Here is a 16,042-nt window from a genome sequence, read left to right on the forward strand (position 1 = left end):
AAGCCTCAACCACGTGAGTTGAACCTACCTTGCATTGTATCCACAGAACCACAGCAGGGCTGCACACTTCCCAAGACCAGGCTCACAGAGAAGGTGGCACTGAGCATGACAGGGCCTTGGAATGCAGAGGGTGCTTTCCCTAGTAAAACAGATAGAAAGAACAGATCCTCAGTGGAAAGCAGGAGAAAAATGTACAACCAGTGGGAACGCCACATTGAGAGACAAGGCTACAGTCTAGGCCACGCCATGCCTCCCTTTGTGACCTTAGGCAATCAGTTCTCTTCTCAGGGCTCAGGAAAATAAAGGGGTATGGCTAGATGGGACATGGCCTGAGATGCTCTTCCAACTCTAATGTTTAATGGTGTTTGTGATTAAAGTCACATGCTTCACTGTCTGTTTCCCTGTCTATACTGCGTCCAGGTTGGACCTAATGACTGCTAGGTGCCCTCTAAGTAGGATCTAAGCCTGGGAATCTGTGGTTCTATGACTAGATCAGAATTCATTAAACAGATGTAAAAAGAGAAAGGCTGTGGTTCCCAAAAGCATGAAGGATATCAGGTTGCTCGCAATGTTCTAGCTCAGGCTAAAGTATGAGGTTCTGTAGTACAAATCAGAGGGCAAAAGGAAGAGCTCTCAGCTATTTGGGTGCAGAGTGGGAGATTCCCATGCCTGAGTCCAGCATTCTCCCCCATAACCATTTCCTCCAGACCTGCTGTTTCAGCAGCCCTGATCATCAGAAGACTGCATGCTGTTTCACAATGACTTAGGATCCCTTCTAGGATATCTACCCCAAACTTCTTCCCATGCATTCCTGGTAAATCATTTTCCAGACTCTTCCTGAAGGCAATCTGATCCATCTTTAGAGGACTTGGACTACTCTGGCTATTAAAAAAAATCTTGGGCCAATGTGTGGGCAAAGGTCAGTCTACCTGTAATTTTTACAATTGGTTAAGTTCTGCCCTCTGAAGCCTCTCTTCCCTAAGGAAACCCACTGGGCCTTTGGAGACTACAAGCAAGGCTTTATTAAGTCTTCTGGATAAGGGACTCTAGTTCTTCTGACAATATGGGTGTTCAGCTGTCTTACTCTTCTGGCCTATAATTCTCCAAATTGCCAAACATAACATGGGACTTGGCGGGTAAAAGACCTAGGTTTGAGCTCTGTGTAAACCAATGGGCTGTATTCCATCAACACAGCTGAATCGAAGTTTCTATTTAGGGTAAATAAAATGTTGAACACAGGAAACTTATAAATGATGAAGATATGCATAAAAAATTATTACTACTACTACTGCCACTAGATAGTACTATCAAAAATAACTATTACTACTATTAAATCAAGAACATAATCCAGTTGTCTTCTGAAAGTGCAGAACAGGGATCTCTCTTCCTTTGGGAATTGCATCCCAGTGCATTCAGACTCACACCACCATAGCTGCTTTGCCAGGCTGTGTCTCGGAGTTGGTTCATCCTGAGTTTACAGACAACTAAATACTGCAGCTTTATTACACATACTGCTGTCAGCTTAGGGTTTCCCAGCTCCTGTTATTGTAAAGTTGAGGAATTTACATTTGTCTCTGACATTTCATCTTGTTTGTTTCACCCTGTTCAGACACTTTTGGACTATGATTCAGCCATCAAAAACAGTGCTTTCCAATTTGGCTTCATGTCAGAATCATCTTGGAAATTTTTTGAGTATAAATATTTCTCCTGAGCCCCTTTCACAAGATTATGATTCATCTATTTTAGGGTGGGACTCAGGAAGCTGTACCTAAAACAAGCACATTAGGTGGTTCTTATCAACACATCAGGCTCCATCAGCCTGCTTTGGAAATCCAGGTTACACCACAACCTCCTCTGCTCAGTTTCACCTGCACACCTGATAAACATGATTTTTCTAGGGAACTGCCTGGAGGGTAAGAAGATATCTACATGAAAGGGCAGGCAATGACTCTCACACCTTTTACATCTATTAATGTTCTTTCACAAGTTATTTCCTTCCTCATCCTGTAAAACAAAGTACATACAGCAACCTAAAGGTGAGTGGGGCATTTGGATTATCAGATGCACAAAGCTGCAAAACACCCTGTTTCTTTTCCACCAGGCAGGTTCCTGCCTGTTTGTACCAGAAGTGTGCAATCCGGTCAAAGAGAGCGTGCAGACTTAGAGCCCAGAGGAGTCCACTGAGTGGGCACCTAAATTGAAATCTATTTACCATCTCCTAGCTAGACAACACCTTGCCCCTTCGTTTTATGGGGAAGAGCCAGAGAGATGAATATACTTACCAAGTTCACACAGCCTTGTCTAAAGTGATGTGGGAGGATCCTTCCTGGACTAGAAGGAGCCCTATATCTTCCTTATCTGTGTCATGATTCATTCATTCAGCACATGAATATTGTATTTGCTAGGCAAGCATTGGGTGGGGGGGAAAGAAAGGAATGAGACACAGTCCTTTCTCTGTTTATAATCTAATAAGACCTAAACACAAATAATAACCCAAGATGTGCAGGGCTGGATGACGAGAAGCTCAATGAAAGGAAGAATCACATGATGCTTAGTTTAAGGAAAAGTGTTCTTTTCTTCTTTGGGTTGAAAAAAAAAAAACCAACACAAACCCCCCCCACTAATTTACCATAATAACAAAACAAAAAGAAAATATGCTTTGTTAAATTCATGCCTATAGCCATGTGATCCCTTTAGATGTCATTTCCTACAGGGTAGGACCTGTCTTATTATCTCAATAATAACACTTAGCGTAATTCCTTACACATCAAGTAACTCACCTCAACTCTCAGCCCAGATCTATTTATTCTTAAATTCTGGGCATGTAAGAGCACAATTGTATTGCTAAAGTCCTTTTTAAATGTCGTAGCTCTATGACTACTAGATTTCTTCATACATATCTCTGTTAAAAGGCTTTCCCCACATCACTAAGGCTGTGGTCTAGTTCTTATATGCCACTTAGACAAGAACCTCCTTGTTACATAAATCCAACAATCATTTCTCTGGCCTATTCAAGCCCTCAGAGCCCTGCTTTAAGCCCCTGGTTCATTGTTCTCAGAACTAGGCATTTCCGAAAACAAGATGCCATTTTGTTTCTGGGGTCAGAGCTCAAATCTTTATTGCCTCTGGTGAGATGATAATCTGTTCTCTTTCCTCCATTTAAGTATATAACATGCCCTAAAGTATGTGCTAATTAATACATCTGTTTGTCTTACAGAGCAGTTAAAAAGCATCTATTTAAACTGTGATTCACATTTTCCCTTTCAGCCTGTCTGCAGATTTTTGTGCATGAATCAAATGAGGAGCCTGATTGCAGTACTATTTTAAAGAGCCAATTAAAAAGTTCATTAAGTGATACTGGTGTGTTTTAGTGCAGGTAACAGAAGTATAAGGTTATACACGACATTAACAAGCTGGAAGGTACAACTGGATCTGATGGTAGCATTCATTCCTTCACCTTTTCAAAACAGTTTTCTGGAGGATAACAGTGTGTCTCTACTGGAAGCAGACACTGGGCACTTAGTCTGTGCAAGGCACTATTAGGGTGCAAAAATGGTAAGCCGTATATCATAGATATAATTAGAGAGTTCAGTGACAAAGGCTTTATGGTCACCCTTTAGAAGAAGGGCTGACTTGTAAGTTTGCCAAGTCTAAACCACATGACCTGAGTTGGCCAATCCCACACTTGCTCCCAGGACTTGGAATCATTACTAATGAGGTACAGGTGCAGAAAACATTTGCAGGTCAGGCACATCAGTGCACCTACTCACAGACCATACTGTTCCTGATATACATACATATGACCTTGACTGCAGATTCTGCCTATTGTCCAAGTTCATTCATTCAGTCTCCTAAATGAGCTCTAATATCACTTTGAAATAATTCCCTTTCACGTGAGATAATCAGTCAGTTTCTGTTACTTGCAGCCAGCAGTCCTGATTGGTTCTAAAGGAGATGATTCCTCCATTAGAAAAACTGATACAAGTGAATGATTGAAATACATCTTTTACTCAGTTATGGAGAGATAACTATCATGATCTAACTTTCTAACTGCTATCCAAGAAAGGGACAGGTTGCCACATAAAAGCAACAAATTCTCTGTTGCTGGAAAAGTTGAAACAAAGAAGGAACAACCATTTGTCAGGGATGCTGTTGAAGGGATTCCTGGACTTGGCAGGAGAGTGGACTAGAATCTAGTCCCAGGTTTAATGAGAATGCTTTCCGAGTACTAGAGACAATGGTCCTTGGCCAGCTATGCCTCTCAGCCGGCTGTGACTCACCGAGGGCTCTCAGGCTGGAAGACTGGAGACTGGGGCTGAGCATCAGTGATAAGGGCTGAGATTAACATCTGCCTCTGGTCTCCTTGGGACTGAGTTCTTGAATCTAGGTCCATTACTTGATTGTTTGTGAGCAGCAGCAAGCTCCATGCTCACTGATGAATGGGTAATCTCGCCATAGCCATTTTTGTATAATTCTAGATGCTTTCCAGTTTGTTCTTTGCACATTCTCAAGCAATACCTTTTTACATAAAGAGCAAAATCTGTTCTGTTCCTGGGGTTGGACTCTTGAGTCAGAATATCTACAAGGTAGCTAATTCATAGACACATAGTCTCCAAGGTAGACCAGACTAGTCCAAGATGATTTATGAAACAGAAAGGGGGTCCAAAAGGCACATTTTCACATCCATCTCTAAAGCAATGAAATCTATGAACCAATGAATAAAATTACATGGTCATGCACAGGTTACCTTATTAGGTGCCTGAGCCATTTGTCAGACAACGTGCCTCCTTTTGGAGGCCTGGAAGGGACCATTTCTTGCCTGACATCACACCCTGAGTTGAAGTCTGCTCTAGAATGGCATCTTGTGATGCCTAACACTGTGCTCTTCCCAGCTGTCTCCGTCACATGTCACTCCTAGCCCCACCTGGCAGGCTGCTATCTTCTTACAAAGGTTGAGTGTGCTCTGCTTGCACCCCTCCAAGAGGTGTCTGTAACGCGCTTGTGCGGGGGAAGCTCTCACAGCAATTCCTGCTTATGCCAAAAACACCCTGGGAATAAATAAATGTCCCTGTTCTAACACCTTCTACTCGTACCAAGTATGCACGTGAAAAAGAAAAGAAAGAGTTTAAAAATAAAACTCACAAAGGCAGGGATTCTCTGCTATTGAAAGAAATTCCTTAACACACATTACTAAGGTAATCATTTCTTTGATTAATGCCATGGAAATTTTTTAGAGCTAGAAATAGGGCCTAAGAAAGCATGTAGTCCAAATCCCTTTATTTACAAGTATGCAAACTTGAGATCAGAGTGTGGAGAAGTGCATTAGGTCAGCCCACAGAGATTTCTGCTGAGTTAGAACACTGTTTTCCTTTCTTCAGGGGCTTCCTGAGGTGGTGAGGATTTGCATGGCTGACTCAGATTTAGGTGGCTAAAGGATATTAATACATCATTCTTTTGAACTCCATAAAGAAACTGAGCTACTTTCACCAAAGCCTTCCTTTGGGGACACTAGGGTAAAAGGTGGGGTTTTAGGGTCAGCTAACCCCTTTAGCAATATGACTTTGGACAAATTACCCTCTAGGAGCTTTGGTTTACCTGCCTGCAAAATAGGGAGAGTAAAACCAGCTATCTCTCCAGTTGTCCTGAGGATTAAGGAAATATTTTTGCAAAGCCCCTAGGCCAGTGGCTGGCATACCCTCACTTCCTTTCCTGCTTCCTCTCCACCTCTCTTCCACCTGCCTTGGTATGTGTGATAGAATTGAAATAGGCAAAACTAGGAGGACTTTATTTTTCTTGCTGAAGCCTGTCTCCCTAGTACAGAATATATTTGGCCAAGGATATTCAAGACCCCTAAAGACCCTACCATAAGTGTTTCTGGTAAAACATTTGCATGTATGAAGGACTGATGGATTTCAGGTGACAGGCTAACTGGGCAGAGCAAATGTTCTTCATGTTCTACAAGAGTCCTAAATAAAGGGTTCTTTATTGTGAGGGGAAGCAGTTGCAACCGGCCCAACCCCCCTTCTTCCCCCCTCAGAGAGTCAATAAAAGTGGTTATACTTACTTGAGACCAAGGACCTGAGCTTTTGTAAACTTCCTTACAGTAATCTTAGATGTCAGATTTTCCAGCCTCTTAACTAGCCCAGAAGTCCCATTTGTGCTATTCTGGACACCTTCAGGGATGGGAGGTGACAATTTTATGACAGCAATTAGGTTTTTTAAAAAAGGTGTTTTTTTACTTAAGCTACAATCTGCCTCCTGCTACTTCCAACTTTTGATTCCGCTTCTATACTGCTAGAGTCACAAGGACAAATTTGTTCCTTTTCTGTGGGTTGCTGATAGAAGAGAGACATTGCTTTCCTAATATTAGGGTATAGTGTTTGTACAAGAATATCAAAACATAGGCTATTTCACTCTCTAAAAATGAACCATGAATCTCTACCTATAGTGACTAACTACAACAAATAAACAATTATATATATAATAATAAGTAAATTCTAATAGCATATAATTTACTTGTAGTTGAGCTTTTAACTCAACATAGTTACAAGTTCTCAAACAGCATTGGCAGGACTGAAAGATCTGGGTTTGGAATCAGTAGGCTTATATTACAGCTTTGCCCAGTCTGAGTGATCTCAGCAGGTATCTAAGCCCAGGTTCCTCATATGTGTAAAGTGGAGATTACAGTGGAGCTATAGCACCCATAGTAAAGAAGTCTGGGAACGTGAATTTGTGTGTGGGTGGGGTGGGATGGGGGTGCGGGTGATCATTAATTTAGTTTCTGTGAATGAACAGTTTGAGCTATATAAGTGTAATTTCATACATTTGTAACCTCTGAATGTTTTCTTCAAATGAAATCTTAATTGGGTCTTCAATATTTAAAAATAGATAACATGGAAGAGATTGGGGTGACAGTCCCCAGGTCATTTCTAATTCTGTGGTGCCAAGTTTGAAGACCCTTGAATTTATGACATGGGTCAGCTCTAACAATTTTTTATTCCAAACCATAAGAAATAGTGTAGTTGAAGGTATGTGGTAAACTATAAACTGGACTCTAAATGTAAAGATTATTATAAATCACTTTGAGAAGCAGACTCAAAACAAATCCTGTGTATGTACTCACCTTATCCCCACAAAAAGCCAGCATCTCTGCAGTAAAAACTCTATCTCTTGGAACCACCCATTACACATTTTTTCTTTGTGGCAAGCATGTTCCGTAATGGTCACTTTCATTTCAGACCTTTTTTGGTCTGAAATTGGTTAACAGGTCATGAGGCTTGTTAACAGCCCAAATATTTTCACTGAACTGCAGGAAAATTTTTCTTTCAATGGCATATGATATGTGTATCAGTTAGCCTTTGCTATGTAAAAAATGAGTTCAAAACTCAGTTGCCTAAAGTAGTCACTTATTAGTTCACAATACTCATGGTCAATAATTTGGGCTGGGCTCAGCTGGGCAGTTATTCTGATGTACTTGCCCTGGTGCACTCATGCAGCTATAGTCAATTGCAGGTCAGCTTAGAGCTGATTGGTGCTGCCTGTCATTGGCCATGTGTCTCCAGCATCTAGCAAGTTAGCTCAGGATTTTCCACATGGCAGTTGAGTCATAACAACAGCAAGAGGGGTTAAGAGCAGAAGCTGCAAAGCTACTGGAGGCCTAGGCTCAGAAGCTGCAAAATGTCACTTCTGCCTTATTCTTCTATTGATGAAGGCAGTCACAAGGGTAGCCTAGATTCAAAGGGTAGATAAGTAGATTTCAACTCTTTATGGGAGGAACAGAAAAATCACATTGCAATGGAGTATGCATATAGGGGTGGGTAAGATTATTGAGGCCATTACTGCAAACACACTACCGCCCTAACCAATGCCAGTTTTTGCTTAAAGATATTACATTTGATCTTCTCACTCCCTGATATTAAACAAGGTATAGCATTTGAAAAATATGGTTTGGGAACCAAAATATATATAAGTTGTAGAAAAAGTGAAAATAAATCTAAGTCCTTCATTCATTTTTACTAGTGTAAAGCCTAATCTCCTGCCTATAGCTTCCTAATACCTAATCTGTGCACTCACTTAGGCTGACTCCTCTGAGACTTTTAGTTTTTATTTATTTTTTATTTATTTTTTATTTTTTTATTTTTTTTATTATTATTTTTTTTTTTAAAAGATGACCGGTAAGGGGATCTTAACCCTTGACTTGGTGTTGTGAGCACCACGCTCAGCCAGTGAGCGAACCGGCCATCCGTATATGGGATCCGAACCCGGGGCCTTGGTGTTCTCAGCACCGCACTCTCCCGAGTGAGCCACGGGCCGGCCCCTCTGAGACTTTTAGGATTCTAGTTCTTTTACCCAAAAACATGCATGGTAATGACCCATGAAAGTCCTGCTGCTGGGGCACTCCCAACCAATGCCATGATGTGGTCGGGCTAATGAAATCTTTAGAGATGCACCGGCTTTGCTGCTTGACAATTACCTGGTTCCTGAATGAAGCGTGCCACAGAGGAAAGAAAGTGGCCAGTTTTTATAAAAACATAAAAATGAGATAATGCATGTACTAGTATAAATGCTTTGCAAGACCATAGAGGGCTCTGACTTATTGACCTAAATTAATTAGTTCCTCTAAATCCTCTAAGCAATTTGTGATCCAAGTATATGCATGTGGTTGTGCTTCATATCAACAGGATTATCAGTATATGGTTTCATATATTCAGTCAAGCAGCTCTTGGGTGCAGTCCTCCGCAGGCGACAATAACAGCTGACACATAGCACATACTAACTTCCAGGCACTCCTAGTGCTTATACATATTGACTCATTTAAGTTCACAGTAAGTCTATGCTTGAGACAGGTACTATTATTTCCCTTTCACACATTATATTCACAGTGGTTAAGTAAACTTGGTAGAGTTGGAATGTGAACCCAGGCAGTCAGGCATGCCAGGGCCTGGACTCTTAACCACTATATTCCACAGTCTCTCAAGAGACCTGTGACTTATGCATGTGGTTCTTGCCCTTAGCACAGGTGTCCCTGGCTTCACATATGAATCAGGAAGCTTTTTATAATTACAGATGCCCCTTAGATTCTGATTCGATTGGTCTAAGGTAGATGTTCATGGAAGAGCAGAGGATATAAACCTTAAACAGGAAGAAAAACTGTAATAAAATATTTTAAAACATAATAAAGATGAAAATAGATGAGTTTTAGAACAGTGCTATGGGCATTTAGAGGGGAAAAGATATTTCTGGCTAGAGAGGTGAGGATCTAGAAGGGCTTCATAGAGAAACATTTCATTTGTACTTGGGCAGTTGAGACAATATGTGAATATACAGAGTGATCACCTGTGATTGAATGGACAAAATAGAATGTCTCTACCTATATCTACGTGGCAGTGTTGATTACTGGACTCTGGGCTGTGTTGACCACAATAAAGTGTCAGGAGAAGGCCTCTTTTGATATTTCTTAAGTATAACACATTTAGAAGTCAACTCAACAATCATTGATATGAATTCCACATATACACGGAAACCATGCATGAACTGTACATTTGGAAACAAATGTTAATCGTCGGTGTTATGGTAGATTATATGTTATGCATCATTCACAGTTTACGAGGTATGACTTTGAGTATGTACTAATAGATTATCAATAAATTTCCACAGAATGTATTAAAAGTTGGTCACCTTAAATGGAGCTGGAAATATACTTTGTGAAGAAAGTGGTACTTGCCTAATTTAGAACTAGTGTGTAAGAAAATTTAATTATTGATCATTTGTGATGACAATGGGCTCCTTCAGAGCTGGGCTTGCTGAGTCATGTGGGCCCGCGCACTGGTGGCCAGGAGAAAGGTTAACTGGGGACAGCTGTGGCTGCAGAAGGCGTGCCTCCATTTGAGAAGGCAAACAGATCAGACAGGAAGCCTTTGGCATTAAGTCATTCCAGAAAGAAAAAATAACACTATAAGAGACTGGCTGATATGAGAACCATGAAAGAATCAGATTGAGCACTCTGTAAATAACTAAGCATTGTTAATACTTACGGTACTTTGACATTATAATATTTTAAACACAACAACTAAAGTCCCTGAAAGCCAAACTTATCATCATCATTTTAGGATTATAGAAAGCTAGATTGGAAGGGGCCTTAGAGAACTTTTAATCCAAACTCATTTCTTCTAATTTTAGTTCCTCTGGAGCTCAGGAAGCAAGTTGCCCGAGGTAGGATTGTAAGTTGGTCTAAATAAAGAGAAATATGTTTTTTCGGTAGTTTTTTTATTTGTTTGGCTTTTTAAAGAAATACTGAAGTATTTTCTTGAAATATCTATTTGTCAAGCCTACAAAGCTACTGGCATTTAAACTTGCTTTTTATATTAACCAAATGCAAGCAATGCTACACAGTGGGTAAAAGAAAAAAGAAATGGTACTATGTTTCCACTCTCTTTTGGACTTGTCTCAAACCTTAGGGATGAATTATTTATCATTCACTTAATCTGTTGATGCTTACTATAATCAAGGTATTTTCAGAACACCAAAGGCCTTGAAGAGCTCACAGTAGAGCAAAGGCATTCGAGTATTACTGCTCCTACTACTGCTATGGTTACTACCACTACTACCAATATAATATGAGACATAAAGTGTTAAAGACCTAAAGAGACGTATAGGGAATTGAAGGAGGGTTAGAATAGCAATGGTTCTAGCTATCAGGGAAGTCTTCATGCAGAAAGTGTTACCTGAGCTGTCTTTGAAGGATTTGTGCCCACAGCCAGGAGAGGTGGATTTCCTAGAAAGCAAAGACATGAAGGTGGGAAAACACGAGGTAGCTTCATAATAACAAAAAAGTGCAGGAAAATGAACAGTGAGAAATAACACTGGAAAGGAAGGGTCAGGAAAAATATCACATGCAGGTTATGACTTGCTTTCTTGCTTAGGTATTCTCAACACGATAAAAGACATTTTAAAAACAGAAGTTTATCTTTATAATGTTTGATAATCAGTTCATTCAAGAGAATTTGAAAAACTCAGAGATTTCAAAATAAATAATTTTTATTACTTAATAATTTGCTCTATTTCTTTCCAGTATTTTTCATAGACATAGATATGTTGATTTTTTTAAAAAAACATTGTTTTAATTATATTTAACTGGGTTTCTCAAACCTATGTTAAACTTTACATGAGAGATAATCCTTTAAAAGAAATTTATGTCCAATTACAGGATTAGTCTCATAAAAGATAAAAAGGCACAATGAAAGAGATGAAGGGGAAACTTTTTTCCAGATGCTGCTGTGAGATGGCACCAGTCTCCTGTTCTTGCAGAGGCATAGATTCCTTCAATGGTGGGTGAGCTTGATTGGTGAGCATGTTCTTTAAAGACCTCTTGACAAGATGGGGCTCTCTGTTGAATAGATCACAGAGCAGTTTGCCAGTCATATATACCATCACTGCCCCATTCCTGAGTTGTTAATTTTGGTTCCATTCTTGGTCCATAGAGTATGTTTTATATTAGTGTTTCTCAGGCTGTAATGTGCATAGGAATTACCAGGGAATCTGGTTACAATGCACCTTCTGATTCAGTAGGTCTAGGGTGGGCTGGAAATTCTGTATTTCTAACAAGCTCCTAGGTGATGCTGGTGTTGCTGGTGCACAGACCACAGTTTGAGAAGTGAGGTTTTACAGTACTTTCTTTTTTATACCTAATCTGTCTTTTTGTTGCTTTCATACAAGTAAAACAAATCAACTTGTTCACAACCTTTCTCCCACAAATCTATATAGATAATGCTTTATTTACTTTTGGCACTTTCTCATTGCTGAAAAAGCTGAGGCCAATGCAATTTTTATTCTTTTCTAGGTAAACTGTTTTTCCCACCTGGATGCTTTAGGGATTTGTTGTTGTTGATGTTGTTGTTGTTTTATTCCTGTGCTTCAAACATTTCACCTTGATGTGTCTAAGTGTGAATTGCTAGTCTTTGCTTTTGCCTTAAATGCGGTGGACATTTAGCTTACATACTTAGGTAAACTCTGCAGCTGAAGAAAGTTTCTCTAATTATGCCCTCAACCATTGTTTTTGCAATTATCTTGCTTTCTTCTTAAGTGCCTTAAGTAATTCTCAGGTTGGATCTCAGACTCTTGTCTTAATAGACCATTCTCTCTTTTTATTTAATCTCTGCAGGTTTTTCCCTACAATCTAGAAGAGACTCTCCAGTTTATCCATATACTGTAGACCAGATTTTTCTGGGTCATTTCTGCCTTTGGTTCTTGCCCCAAAGCATGGATGTTAATTCTGCTATTGCACTTTTAATTTCCTAAAATACTTTTCCATTTTATTCATTCTCCATTTTAGTTATTCTATTGTCTTTTCATGTTGAACTTTCTCTTTATTATTTATGTTCTTGTTTCAAAAAGGTAATGCCTTTAAGCTTTTAGAGAATGTCAAAAACTTCTTCATCATTTTCTTCTGGTTCCTCCAGAAAATTATTTCTATAAGGTTGCTCTCTCTTTTTATCTTCAGGATAATATTCTCTTTTCTCTTGTTGTGTAATGTAATGGACATTTGTCATTTTTTTTGGTCTTAGCATGTGAATCTCCCTCCCTCTCACCTCCCCCCACCGCTGCCCACCTTCCTATGTTTGGAGAATCTCTCATTTTATGATGTAAAGCTTGTCTTCCATATAGAAACTGGAAATGCCAGAAATTCAATTTTTTGTTCTTACTTGCAGTCAGGGCTCATGGAATAGGCACTGCCATTCAGACATATGTGCTCCAGGCATTGACTTAGACAAGTGGTTCAAGGGAGCAGAGCAGACTGGCCATTGCCAGTTCCCTGAGGCAACATGGTGGCACTTTCAGAGGCACCACCTAGTGCTGGGGAGGGGGTGGTGGCTCAAGAAATGTCCACAGCCAGCAGTTGCATTAGGAGTGTCACCACTGGACCAGTTAAATAGCTTCATTCCTAGTATATAATCTCTGAATCTCTTCTTCAGTCTCAAAGTAGACTACAGGATCTACTCAACATCTTTTAAACAAATATATTTCCTGCCTATGTTGCCAGACTCCAATTTACTTCTTACAACTGAGAACCCTGGCTGATGCAATCAATGTCTTTTAAGTAGATTCCACAGTGGTCTTCTTATTTTCTGATTACCTTTCCTCAAATGAGTGATCATCTGCTACTGATACGGTAGACCTTTGACCCACCTCTATCCACTTGGGGCCTGGTTAAGCCCATTCTCAGAGGAGAACAGGATGCCATACTCTAGTTCTCATCCAATTCTTGGTAACTTCGGACTTTCATCCTATACAGATCTGTTGGTTGGGATTTTCTAGCTCTGTGAAAGTAGAAATAGAGGTCTAATGGGGAAAGGGATAGCTGCTCAGTACTCTCTCAGGTGCAGAACTTGCCCAGAGGTCCAGAGTTTCTTCACCTATCAAATCAGAGGATCAGATTCAGTGAATTTCTAAAAGTTCCATAATGTATACATGTGCATGTTGACCCACAGGTGATGAGGCTGGCTAGGAGGGACCAGAGTCAGGAACTGAACTCGCACAGTGACAGTCTTATTGCTTAGAACAACCATTCTGAGCATAGCTCTGGGAAGCCCATCCTTTGCTCAAGAATCCTTTTTGAACGTTAGGTAAAGTCAATATCCAGGCCAGATTGCCTGCTATCACACCCTGATGCTTTTCTCTGCTCTTTTTGCTGAATAATCTCCTCCTCCCTAACTTAATCCAAATTCTGCCAGTTCTGTTGCATAGCTCATTTTTTCTTAGTCTCTCCACATACTATGCTCAAATCACAATGACTATTTTTAATTTCTTTATCCTACCATGATCTCACAATTCTGTCTTTGCGTGTACTGTATCCTCTGCCTGGAGCACTCCTCATTGCCCTACATTTTTTCATCTAACACTTATTCTTCTTTCAGGCCTCATTTCAGCTATTGTTTCTTTCAGCAAATCTACTCTGCTTTCCCACTCCTTAAGGTCTGCGTGCAGCTCCTATGGACTTTATAACACTCTGACTCATCCTTATATTAACATAGATCACTCTCTATAGTATTTTGATATATATTTGTTTATAACACCAGCTAGCCCGTACCAAACCCCTTGGCCATGTCTTATTCCCCGTTGTACCTATAGTAGTCAAGTGCCTGCTTCATATAGGTACTTAAAAGTATTTGTGAAGAATAAAATAATAATTACGAGTAATTCTTCCCTATTCTGACCACCCATAGCACTTTAAAATATAATAACTTTATATATTGTGTAAAGTATTTATATATAGTTTAGTAGACTGTTCTTTTAGAGTAGAATCCATGGCTGCTTCAAGTGTCGTGTTTAGGAGCTTCTGCATGAATAGGTACTCAAGAAAGGTTTACTTGAAGATGTCCTGTGCTATAAGGTAACCAAAAATTCAGTCATCTGAATTGGGCCACTTTTGAGAGTGAAAAGCAATGCTATTGGTAAGTAGTCTGAGATAATAGGCATAAATTAGAATTGTCCAGAACAACCTGGATGGATGGTCACCCTGTTTAGCTAGCAACACACCATTACCAGATGATTAACAGTTGTTTTTCAGACTTTAAGACTGAAGGTGCTGGGTCACGGAGATTTTCTAGCATTATACCCACTCTCGAGAAGGACAAACTGAGTATAAAAGATTATCATCTGAGAGTCAAACTTTAAGCAATGAGTTAGTGACAGGAACAGATAAAATGCTCAGGATTCTTAATTCTCTTTATCTCTTCACCCCAATGAATGCTGCTTGCCATTTGATTAAGTGGTACACATGCAATAGAAGATATTGCAATTTAGATAATTTTTTGAACTGTAATAATTAGTCATCATAAAGTAGAAGGAAACAAAATCAAATCTGTTTCTCTTACATCTGCCACAGTGATCAAGCATAATTCTTTAAATGTAATCAGAAGTAGGAATAAAATGTCAAAGCTATGTGCTTTAAAGAATTTAATTGGAGATTCAGCCATCAACCCAATGTAGCAACCAGTTTTCTTCCTTAAAGAAAAGCACTCAGAGTATTTAGACCTCAGTTCAGAAACCCTCAATTTAAGAGCTTGGTGCTGGAAAAGTTATCCATGCTTTACTTGGAAAGTTATCCACACTTTACTTGGGGAAATCAAGGCTCAATGTATATTGAATTTGGGTCTCTTTGTGGTTTATTGGATTCATTCTCACCAATGAGCTGACAAATCAAGAGCCATATAGACTATGAGAGAACCATGGAGGCTAACTTTGAGAGCTGTAGTGAAAAGATTGAGGGGGGATAGAAAAAACTGTCTTAGGAATCAAGAATTCCAATACGAATAGTTCCACACATTTGCATAGTTTTTACAGTTTGCAATATACTTTTCCATTTATTATTTTATCTGGATCCATGTCATAAAGATACAAAGGAAGATGAGACAGAGATTAGGATCACCATCCAATAGATAAATAAATGAATGAATAAATGAAAGAATGACTGAGGCTCAGGGAGAGGAAACGACTTGTCTAGGATCACACTTTTATCAGCAGAGTTGGGGCTAGAACCCATCTCCTGCCTCCTAGCCTTAGCCTAGCCTAAGCCTCAGCCATGTGGTTGTGTGATTCATTTCAACTACACCTCCATGGGAAACCTAAAGAAATGTGACTAGTCCTACTTGGAATTTACAAATGCCACCCAAACCATTTAAGCTACTTATATTTCTGTTCAGGAATGCTGAAGGATTCTGGTTCTTTCTCAGCCTATTATGCCTTGTGTCACAGGCAAATAAAAAGCTTCTAATAAACTAGTCTGCTGAAAGGAAGCTAGACCTTGTAGCGAGAGCCTTCTCAGTGCCTTAAGTTACAAGCTGCAGCCACCTGGGTGATATGGAACTAGAGGGGATCAGGAATGAAAGGTGAGATACTAAGTTAGTAAGGTGCTCCATGAATCACCCTAACAAATGAAGTAATATTGTGTGCTTGACTAGGACTTTGTAAGGTTCAAACAGAAGATGAAAAATACCAGTCCTTTTGGTTTATAAATTATTTTAGGGATGCAAAGATGAATTAC

Source organism: Cynocephalus volans, chromosome 1 (genome assembly GCF_027409185.1).
Source record: "Cynocephalus volans isolate mCynVol1 chromosome 1, mCynVol1.pri, whole genome shotgun sequence".
In the NCBI taxonomy this organism is placed as follows: Eukaryota; Metazoa; Chordata; class Mammalia; order Dermoptera; family Cynocephalidae; genus Cynocephalus; species Cynocephalus volans.